Source organism: Pseudophryne corroboree, unplaced genomic scaffold (genome assembly GCF_028390025.1).
Source record: "Pseudophryne corroboree isolate aPseCor3 unplaced genomic scaffold, aPseCor3.hap2 scaffold_2809, whole genome shotgun sequence".
Classification (NCBI taxonomy): domain Eukaryota; kingdom Metazoa; phylum Chordata; class Amphibia; order Anura; family Myobatrachidae; genus Pseudophryne; species Pseudophryne corroboree.
Genome location: NW_026969473.1, coordinates 27,764 through 39,135, shown reverse-complemented (window position 1 = coordinate 39,135; position 11,372 = coordinate 27,764). Strand labels below are relative to the sequence as shown.

Genomic DNA, 11,372 nt, shown 5'->3' with positions numbered 1-11,372 from the left:
AACACCTGGCCCATCTAGGAGTGGCACTGCAGTGGCAGACAGGATGGCAGATTTAGAAACTAGGCCCCAAACAGCACATGATGCAAAGAAGTAAAAGAGGTGCAATGAGGTAGCTGGATGACTAAGGTAAGCGACACAAGTGTGCGGCACAAACACCTGGCCCATCTAGGAGTGGCACTGCAGTTGCAGACAGGATGGCACTTAAAAAGACTAGGCCCCAAACAGCACATCATGCATAGCAGAAAAAGAGGTGCAATGAGGTCGCTGTATGGCTAAGCTAAGCGACACAAGTGTGTGGCACAAACACCTGGCCCATCTAGGAGTGGCACTGCAGTGTCAAACAGGATGGCAATTTAAAAACTTGGCCCCAAACAGCACATCATGCAAAGAAGAAAAAGAGGTGCAATGATGTAGCTGTATGACTAATCTAAGCAACACAAGCGTGCGGCACAAACAACATGGGATGTGCTGGAATTTGCCCAGATGTAATATATGCACAATATTGGTGGCACATGATAGCGTACCCCTAAACCAAACACACACATGGCAAAGCCTGTAAAATTAATTTGGATAATAATAACCCTTTTATTTGAAGCTATTATAATAATATGCACACAGGCGAGCGTACCCCTACACAACACAGGGCAAACCCTGTAAAAATTATTTAATTTAAATATTAATAACCCCTTTATTTGGAGTAAATAATATACAGCACAGGACAGCACCACTGAACTTATATGGCAGCACCACTGGACTGAAATTATACGGAATTATATGGATTTATATGGAATTATATGGCAGGATCACTGGCCTTATACACCAGTACCACTGTAATTATAGGGCAGGATCACTGGACTTATACGCCAGTACCATTGTAATTATATGGCAGGATCACTGGACTTATACGGCAGTACCACTGGTATTATATGGCAGGATCAATGGACTTATAAAGCAGTACCACTGGACATATACAGCAGTACCGCAGGACATATATTGCAGTATCACTGGACATATACGGCAGGATCAATGGACTTATACAGCAGGATCACTGGACATATACAGCAGGATCACTGGACATATATGGCAGTATCAATGGACATATATGGCAGGATCAATGAACATATACGGCAGTATCACTGGACATATAAGGCAGGATCAATGGCAGTGGCAAAAGCAGGATTTCTAGAGGGGGGTTTCCAAATGCAATCCACAATCTCCCACTCTGTGGAACATTGGAGCAAGTGCGGGAGTCTGGGTTAGCATTAGAAGAACCTGGTAATAACCCTGGACATTACTGTAAACATTGGACTTTTTATATACTGGACACTGTATGGAACACAGTATTAATATCTAACTAGGGTTTAGGCTGTATCAAATATATTTAAATAAGAGAAGTGGTCAGGAAAAGGTTTAACATACCATAATAAATACACAAACATAATAGAACCAGTACTGCACTTTCTAATCACACATTCCCCACCTCATGATAAGGCTCCTGTCTCTTCTTCCTGGAAGCTACTCTCTGGTCCAGTCCACTGATTGAGGACTTAGATCGACACACACACACACACACACACACACACACACACACACACACACACACACACACACACAGCAAATTTGGTAGAAGAAGCTGCTACCACTGGGCATGTGCAGCAGCTCTGCTCTGTCCCTTACACTGCATGACGTGGTGGCAGCTCTAGTAATAGTATTATATACCATTGCTATTGTTGTCATAATTTGAGCCACTTGCCAAGAGGAGGGGGTTTCCGTGCAACCAGAAACCCCCCCCTGCGTTTGCCTATGAATGGACATATACAGCAGGATCACTGGACATATACAGCAGTATCAATGGACATATACGGCAGGATCACTGGACTTATACGGCAGGATCACTGGAATTATACGGCAAGATCATTGGAATTATACGGTAAGATCACTGGATAATCACTGGATTTATATGGCAGGATCACTGGACATATACGGCATTACCGCTGGACATATACGGCAGTATCAATGGACATATACGGCAGTATCACTGGACATATACGGCAGTATCAATGGACATATACAGCAGTATCACTGGATTTATACGGGAGGATCACTGGAATTAAATGGCAGGATCACTGGATTTATACGGCAGTACTGCTGGACATATACGGCAGTACCGCTGGACATATACAGCAGGATCACTGGACATATACGGCAGTATCAATGGACATGTACGGCAGTATAACTGGAATTATATGGCAGGATCACTGGAATTATACGGCAGTACTGCTGGACATATACGGCAGTACCGCTGGACATATGCGGCAGGATCACTGGATATATATGGCAGCACCACTGGACTTACACTGCAGTACCACTGGACATATATGGCAGCACAGATACACCAACACTGGACTGTTAGAGGACAACACAGCACCACTGCAATGGACTGGACTTATACACCAGCACTAGACATATGGCAGCAGAGGACACCACTTTGACTGGTCACTGAACTGACTGATGCACAGGACACTACCACTGTTCTTTTGCAGAACAACACAGCAACACTTTAAGGGACTTATTATACAGCAGCACTGGACATATAACAGCAGAGGACACCACCACTGTGAGTAGACTGATGCACCACCACTGAACTGATGCAGCACAACACAGCACCCTGTATAGCAGCACTGGACATATGGCAGCAGAGGACACCACCACTGTGACATGGACAATGAGGACACTGAGAGAATTGAGACATGTCCTCTCTCTACACTCTCCCATGCCGGAGTGAAAATGGCGGCGACGCACAGCTCCTTATATGGACTCCAAACCCCGCGAGGATCCGACAGCGGGATGATGACGTTTTGCCTTGTTCTGTTTCCGAGTAAGGCGGGAAAACTCAAGCCTGACTCGGATCCGGGCTCGGAGCGTGAAGTCCGGTAGGGTTCGGTCATGGTCATAGATGAGTAATTGGTGCAAGGCAGTAAAATAACATAGAAGCACTCGCTTTCCCAGCTCATTGGAGAAAGCAAAACAAGCCAGCACTCACGGTTTTGATGAAGAATCAAAGAAGATTTATTCCATATCAAGGCAACATGTACAGGTACCGGCACAACCCGACAGCTGTTTCAACCGACAAAGGTCTTCCGCAGGGGCTACAAGAGCTTCGTGTAGCACGGGAATATATGCATAAATTGGTGCCAAAGATCAAATAAACATCACCCAATAGGAGGAGAGGGAGGCGGGACGAGTCTTGTATGCGGACCCCCATCTCCCCTGCACCGTCGCGTCCTCGCTAATGTACACAAAGCCGGCGCCTTCCCTAGCAATGGCTCTGGTGTGCCGTGCGTGAAGGGGGGGGCACCAGCTCAGCCGTATCTGAGCCTGCACAAGGGATAGGGATGGGAGAAGGTGAATACACAATGTGTATAAGGGCGCAAAACGGCATAAAGAGTGACAAACATGAAAATGGTCTAGCGGCTGAGAAGGGAAAAAACGCATATCATTAACATAACAAATGAATAAACAACAATGTCAAATAGATCACATATGAATATATGAATATACAGAGAGGAAATATGCACCGCTGGAGCCCACCGGCAAGCTAGTGTCAAAACAAACTTGCTGTAAATGGTCCTGTGTAAAGACTCAAATGGAGGAGTGTGAATCCTCAATGGCACTGCATATGTCAAGTGGACCAAAAAGTATAGCCAATTCATGGGCTGGATAAATAACCACAGTTAATGTAAATATATTCTGCAAGACACTCACAACAGATAGTTACACAAGCAATAATAAATGACACGTGGCAGTGTCCATGGGCAGAAATATAATGCCCAGCAGAGCACATATTAAACAACAGAAAGACCTAATCACACTGCGGTGTGAAAGACTAAACTGAAAATAACACTGAAGCATAGAAGGAACAGGATGTTATAACCGTAACTGTGGACTATGCACCATGTTAAGTGTAAGGCGACTGAGGGAAAACAATAGAGAAGGAGCAAAGGGAAAAGTAATGAGAAAAGTAATGAATCCTACTAGAGCCCAGGTGCACGCAGGTACCGAGTGGATTAAATGTGGTGAAATTAAAAATCAGGGTGATGAAGTAATTAAATATAAAGGGAAGGGAAGTGAAGGATCAAAAATGTATAGTGGAAGATCGATGTTACTAAAGACTGCCCATCAGGTTGCCCAAAGCTGCATATGGCTAAGTGATAAAAATACAGCACCCAGTATTCACAGGCTGTCCCCAAAACTGGTACTGACTGAGCCCAACACTGCTTAGTTTCCAAGATCGGAAGGAATTTAACGTCGTCCAGTGTGGTATGGCTGTAGAGATCACGAAGGTGCCACTTCCAAGGCCTAAAAGGTGCTACCTGTTATAAGGCCATGCTAATAATGGTGGCAAAGAATGGCAGTGAAAGATGCCACAGAACCGAGATCACTTCCACAACCCATATAGTGCCAATATGTGCAGCCACATCAATACATTGTACCACTGACAGTGCACAATAACTTGACACACAGCGGTGTCAAAGGGCTCAAACAGAAACCAGCAAGTAAAAGTAAATGGTACTGGACACACGGCAGTGTCTAAAGAAATGAAACCAAAAATAATGGCTAAATCGCTTCACAGGAAACATCCCAACCGAAAGTCCTCATTAAGGCCATTGGGAGTCAGTGTGTGTAATCTGTGAATCCACTGGAGTTCTCTCTGTAACAACAGTCTGTCACGATCACCACCCCGTTGTAATGGTGGTATCTGGTCTATGATGCAACATTTGAGTTGATTGACCGTATGTTGTGCCTCTTTAAAGTGTCTTGCAACTGGTAAATTGGTGAAATGTCTTGTGGCATCTGTGGACGTAAGGCATTTCTTGATAGAGGAGCGGTGTTGGCTAAGTTGTTCCTTGAGCATTCTGCTAGTCTTGCCAACATACAGTCGATTGCATGGACATTTAAGTACATAGACAACGAAGCGGCTGTTGCAATCCAGTCTCTGTTTGATTGAATACTCCTTGTTATCAAACGGATTGATGAAGCGATTGCCGAATGAAAGAAATGAACAGTTAGAGCATCCAGTGCATCTATATACCCCGGGATTTTTCGTTAGCCAATTTGATGTTTTATTAGTCTTTCTTTGAGAAAAGTCAGTCTTGACTAAAAAGTCCTTCAAATTTGGTCTCCATCTATAGGCAAATCTGGGAATTGTAGAAAGACCACCTTTGAACACCCAGGTACTGCAACAAATTGACTCCCCTATAGTGTCATCCGCACCCAAAATATTGGGTACTTGGATCTCCAAAAAATTGGTTTGCATCGGTGAAAGGCAAGCCCTAATTGTGGATGTTGTGTGGTTTAAAAAACCTCTTTTCCACAAAACAGGCCGTCACCCATGCTTATATCTTAATTGTGGCTGCCATGTCACAGGGTGACTAAACCAGGTGGCTGAATACACTTAGGTGACCCAAGAGGGTGAGTACAATATTTGCGGTCATACATCACTGGAGATGCCCAATTTCTTCTGACCTTGGAAGCTAAGCAGTGAAAGGCCGGGTTAGTACTAGGATGGGAGACCACCTCTGAACACCCTGGTACTGCAAGAAATTGACTCCCCTATATAGTATCACCTACATATATACTACTGGGTACCCGACTCTCACATGACCTATGATTTAACTCTCTGCATTTATTGTAATCCACAATGGATATCTGCTGAACAAATGATGGTCATACAGTACATGAGTCTTAATGTGCAATAATTAATGAATTCTGTTACCACAGCCATTAATTTACGGCAACTGGTATATTGTGATATGGATATCACGTATTATTTATAATCTGTTCTATATTTTCGCAAAGCTTCTAATTTTTCACGTAGATACTCCTTAAATTTTATTCTATGTGTTACCTAATAAAAATGGTTTTATCAGTATTAATAAATTAAATTGCCACCCTCTGAATTAGAGTGCTCCCAAAAAAGAGTCTACTTTCCAACACTTCTTTGTTTTGGTTTTTTTCGACTGCTTAAATTTGACTCTTGGGAGCACCACTGAAAGCAACAATCATTGGTACTAGGATTGATTATCCACATACCCCTAGTTGCTATTAGAGATGAGCGGGTTCGGTTCCTCTGAATCCGAACCCGCCCGAACTTCATGTTTTTTTACACGGGTCCGAGCGACTCGGATCTTCCCGCCTTGCTCGGTTAACCCGAGCGCGCCCGAACGTCATCATCACGCTGTCGGATTCTCGCGAGGCTCGGATTCTATCGCGAGACTCGGATTCTATATAAGGAGCCGCGCGTCGCCGCCATTTTCACACGTGCATTGAGAGTCATAGGGAGAGGACGTGTCTGGCGTCCTCTCCGTTTAGAGAAGAGAGAGACACAGTATTTTGGGGAGCATTATTAGGAGGAGTACTACTATACTGTATCCTACTATACTACTTGCTGAAGTGATATTTATAGAGTCATAGGGAGAGGACGTGTCTGGCGTCCTCTCCGTTTAGAGAAGAGAGAGACACAGTATTTTGGGGAGCATTATTAGGAGGAGTACTACTATACTGTATCCTACTATACTACTTGCTGAAGTGATATTTATAGAGTCATAGGGAGAGGACGTGTCTGGCGTCCTCTCCGTTTAGAGAAGAGAGAGACACAGTATTTTGGGGAGCATTATTAGGAGGAGTACTACTATACTGTATACTACTATACTACTTGCTGAAGTGATATTTATAGAGTCATAGGGAGAGGACGTGTCTGGCGTCCTCTCCGTTTAGAGAAGAGAGAGACACAGTATTTTGGGGAGCATTATTAGGAGGAGTACTACTATACTGTATACTACTATACTACTTGCTGAAGTGATATTTATAGAGTCATAGGGAGAGGACGTGTCTGGCGTCCTCTCCGTTTAGAGAAGAGAGAGACACAGTATTTTGGGGAGCATTATTAGGAGGAGTACTACTATACTGTATACTACTATACTACTTGCTGAAGTGATATTTATAGAGTCATAGGGAGAGGACGTGTCTGGCGTCCTCTCCGTTTAGAGAAGAGAGAGACACAGTATTTTGGGGAGCATTATTAGGAGGAGTACTACTATACTGTATACTACTATACTACTTGCTGAAGTGATATTTATAGAGTCATAGGGAGAGGACGTGTCTGGCGTCCTCTCCGTTTAGAGAAGAGAGAGACACAGTATTTTGGGGAGCATTATTAGGAGGAGTACTACTATACTGTATACTACTATACTACTTGCTGAAGTGATATTTATAGAGTCATAGGGAGAGGACGTGTCTGGCGTCCTCTCCGTTTAGAGAAGAGAGAGACACAGTATTTTGGGGAGCATTATTAGGAGGAGTACTACTATACTGTATACTACTATACTACTTGCTGAAGTGATATTTATAGAGTCATAGGGAGAGGACGTGTCTGGCGTCCTCTCCGTTTAGAGAAGAGAGAGACACAGTATTTTGGGGAGCATTATTAGGAGGAGTACTACTATACTGTATACTACTATACTACTTGCTGAAGTGATATTTATAGAGTCATAGGGAGAGGACGTGTCTGGCGTCCTCTCCGTTTAGAGAAGAGAGAGACACAGTATTTTGGGGAGCATTATTAGGAGGAGTACTACTATACTGTATACTACTATACTACTTGCTGAAGTGATATTTTTAGAGTCATAGGGAGAGGACGTGTCTGGCGTCCTCTCCGTTTAGAGAAGAGAGAGACACAGTATTTTGGGGAGCATTATTAGGAGGAGTACTACTATACTGTATACTACTATACTACTTGCTGAAGTGATATTTATAGAGTCATAGGGAGAGGACGTGTCTGGCGTCCTCTCCGTTTAGAGAAGAGAGAGACACAGTATTTTGGGGAGCATTATTAGGAGGAGTACTACTATACTGTATACTACTATACTACTTGCTGAAGTGATATTTATAGAGTCATAGGGAGAGGACGTGTCTGGCGTCCTCTCCGTTTAGAGAAGAGAGAGACACAGTATTTTGGGGAGCATTATTAGGAGGAGTACTACTATACTGTATACTACTATACTACTTGCTGAAGTGATATTTATAGAGTCATAGGGAGAGGACGTGTCTGGCGTCCTCTCCGTTTAGAGAAGAGAGAGACACAGTATTTTGGGGAGCATTATTAGGAGGAGTACTACTATACTGTATACTACTATACTACTTGCTGAAGTGATATTTATAGAGTCATAGGGAGAGGACGTGTCTGGCGTCCTCTCCGTTTAGAGAAGAGAGAGACACAGTATTTTGGGGAGCATTATTAGGAGGAGTACTACTATACTGTATACTACTATACTACTTGCTGAAGTGATATTTATAGAGTCATAGGGAGAGGACGTGTCTGGCGTCCTCTCCGTTTAGAGAAGAGAGAGACACAGTATTTTGGGGAGCATTATTAGGAGGAGTACTACTATACTGTATACTACTATACTACTTGCTGAAGTGATATTTATAGAGTCATAGGGAGAGGACGTGTCTGGCGTCCTCTCCGTTTAGAGAAGAGAGAGACACAGTATTTTGGGGAGCATTATTAGGAGGAGTACTACTATACTGTATACTACTATACTACTTGCTGAAGTGATATTTATAGAGTCATAGGGAGAGGACGTGTCTGGCGTCCTCTCCGTTTAGAGAAGAGAGAGACACAGTATTTTGGGGAGCATTATTAGGAGGAGTACTACTATACTGTATACTACTATACTACTTGCTGAAGTGATATTTATAGAGTCATAGGGAGAGGACGTGTCTGGCGTCCTCTCCGTTTAGAGAAGAGAGAGACACAGTATTTTGGGGAGCATTATTAGGAGGAGTACTACTATACTGTATACTACTATACTACTTGCTGAAGTGATATTTATAGAGTCATAGGGAGAGGACGTGTCTGGCGTCCTCTCCGTTTAGAGAAGAGAGAGACACAGTATTTTGGGGAGCATTATTAGGAGGAGTACTACTATACTGTATACTACTATACTACTTGCTGAAGTGATATTTATAGAGTCATAGGGAGAGGACGTGTCTGGCGTCCTCTCCGTTTAGAGAAGAGAGAGACACAGTATTTTGGGGAGCATTATTAGGAGGAGTACTACTATACTGTATACTACTATACTACTTGCTGAAGTGATATTTTTAGAGTCATAGGGAGAGGACGTGTCTGGCGTCCTCTCCGTTTAGAGAAGAGAGAGACACAGTATTTTGGGGAGCATTATTAGGAGGAGTACTACTATACTGTATACTACTATACTACTTGCTGAAGTGATATTTATAGAGTCATAGGGAGAGGACGTGTCTGGCGTCCTCTCCGTTTAGAGAAGAGAGAGACACAGTATTTTGGGGAGCATTATTAGGAGGAGTACTACTATACTGTATACTACTATACTACTTGCTGAAGTGATATTTATAGAGTCATAGGGAGAGGACGTGTCTGGCGTCCTCTCCGTTTAGAGAAGAGAGAGACACAGTATTTTGGGGAGCATTATTAGGAGGAGTACTACTATACTGTATACTACTATACTACTTGCTGAAGTGATATTTATAGAGTCATAGGGAGAGGACGTGTCTGGCGTCCTCTCCGTTTAGAGAAGAGAGAGACACAGTATTTTGGGGAGCATTATTAGGAGGAGTACTACTATACTGTATACTACTATACTACTTGCTGAAGTGATATTTATAGAGTCATAGGGAGAGGACGTGTCTGGCGTCCTCTCCGTTTAGAGAAGAGAGAGACACAGTATTTTGGGGAGCATTATTAGGAGGAGTACTACTATACTGTATACTACTATACTACTCGCTGAAGTGATATTTATAGAGTCATAGGGAGAGGACGTGTCTGGCGTCCTCTCCGTTTAGAGAAGAGAGAGACACAGTATTTTGGGGAGCATTATTAGGAGGAGTACTACTATACTGTATACTACTATACTACTTGCTGAAGTGATATTTATAGAGTCATAGGGAGAGGACGTGTCTGGCGTCCTCTCCGTTTAGAGAAGAGAGAGACACAGTATTTTGGGGAGCATTATTAGGAGGAGTACTACTATACTGTATACTACTATACTACTTGCTGAAGTGATATTTATAGAGTCATAGGGAGAGGACGTGTCTGGCGTCCTCTCCGTTTAGAGAAGAGAGAGACACAGTATTTTGGGGAGCATTATTAGGAGGAGTACTACTATACTGTATACTACTATACTACTTGCTGAAGTGATATTTATAGAGTCATAGGGAGAGGACGTGTCTGGCGTCCTCTCCGTTTAGAGAAGAGAGAGACACAGTATTTTGGGGAGCATTATTAGGAGGAGTACTACTATACTGTATACTACTATACTACTTGCTGAAGTGATATTTATAGAGTCATAGGGAGAGGACGTGTCTGGCGTCCTCTCCGTTTAGAGAAGAGAGAGACACAGTATTTTGGGGAGCATTATTAGGAGGAGTACTACTATACTGTATACTACTTGCTGAAGTGATATTTATAGAGTCATAGGGAGAGGACGTGGCTGGCGTCCTCTCCGTTTAGAGAAGAGAGAGACACAGTATTTTGGGGAGCATTATTAGGAGGAGTACTACTATACTGTATACTACTATACTACTTGCTGAAGTGATATTTATAGAGTCATAGGGAGAGGACGTGGCTGGCGTCCTCTCCGTTTAGAGAAGAGAGAGACACAGTATTTTGGGGAGCATTATTAGGAGGAGTACTACTATACTGTATACTACTATACTACTTGCTGAAGTGATATTTATAGAGTCATAGGGAGAGGACGTGGCTGGCGTCCTCTCCGTTTAGAGAAGAGAGAGACACAGTATTTTGGGGAGCATTATTAGGAGGAGTACTACTATACTGTATACTACTATACTACTTGCTGAAGTGATATTTATAGAGTCATAGGGAGAGGACGTGTCTGGCGTCCTCTCCGTTTAGAGAAGAGAGAGACACAGTATTTTGGGGAGCATTATTAGGAGGAGTACTACTATACTGTATACTACTATACTACTTGCTGAAGTGATATTTATAGATTAGATAGTGTGACTGTAAGTGTATTTTCTGACTTGTGGGGGAGACACTGACAGTGGGGAGCAGTTAGAGTCTGAGAGCAGGACTCAGGAGTACAGTACAGTGCACACTTTTGCTGCCAGAGTCAGTGCCACACTGCCATTGTTGTGACCACACTGACCACCAGTATAATAATATATTTTGTGATTGTCTGCTTAGGCCTCGGAGTACTAGTTGCAAGTTGCAACGTGACCTGATCACCAGTTTAATAATCAATCACCACCAGTTTAATATATATATATATATATATATATATATATATATATATAATTGTATATAATATATA

The 11,372-nt window shown here is 42.9% G+C and overlaps 1 pseudogene; it reads left to right on the top strand.

The window, feature by feature from the left end:
- The first annotated feature begins 5,483 nt into the window (after positions 1 to 5,483).
- Positions 5,484 to 5,603, top strand: LOC135014567 (5S ribosomal RNA; annotated as a pseudogene).
- Positions 5,604 to 11,372: the final 5,769 nt, after the last annotated feature.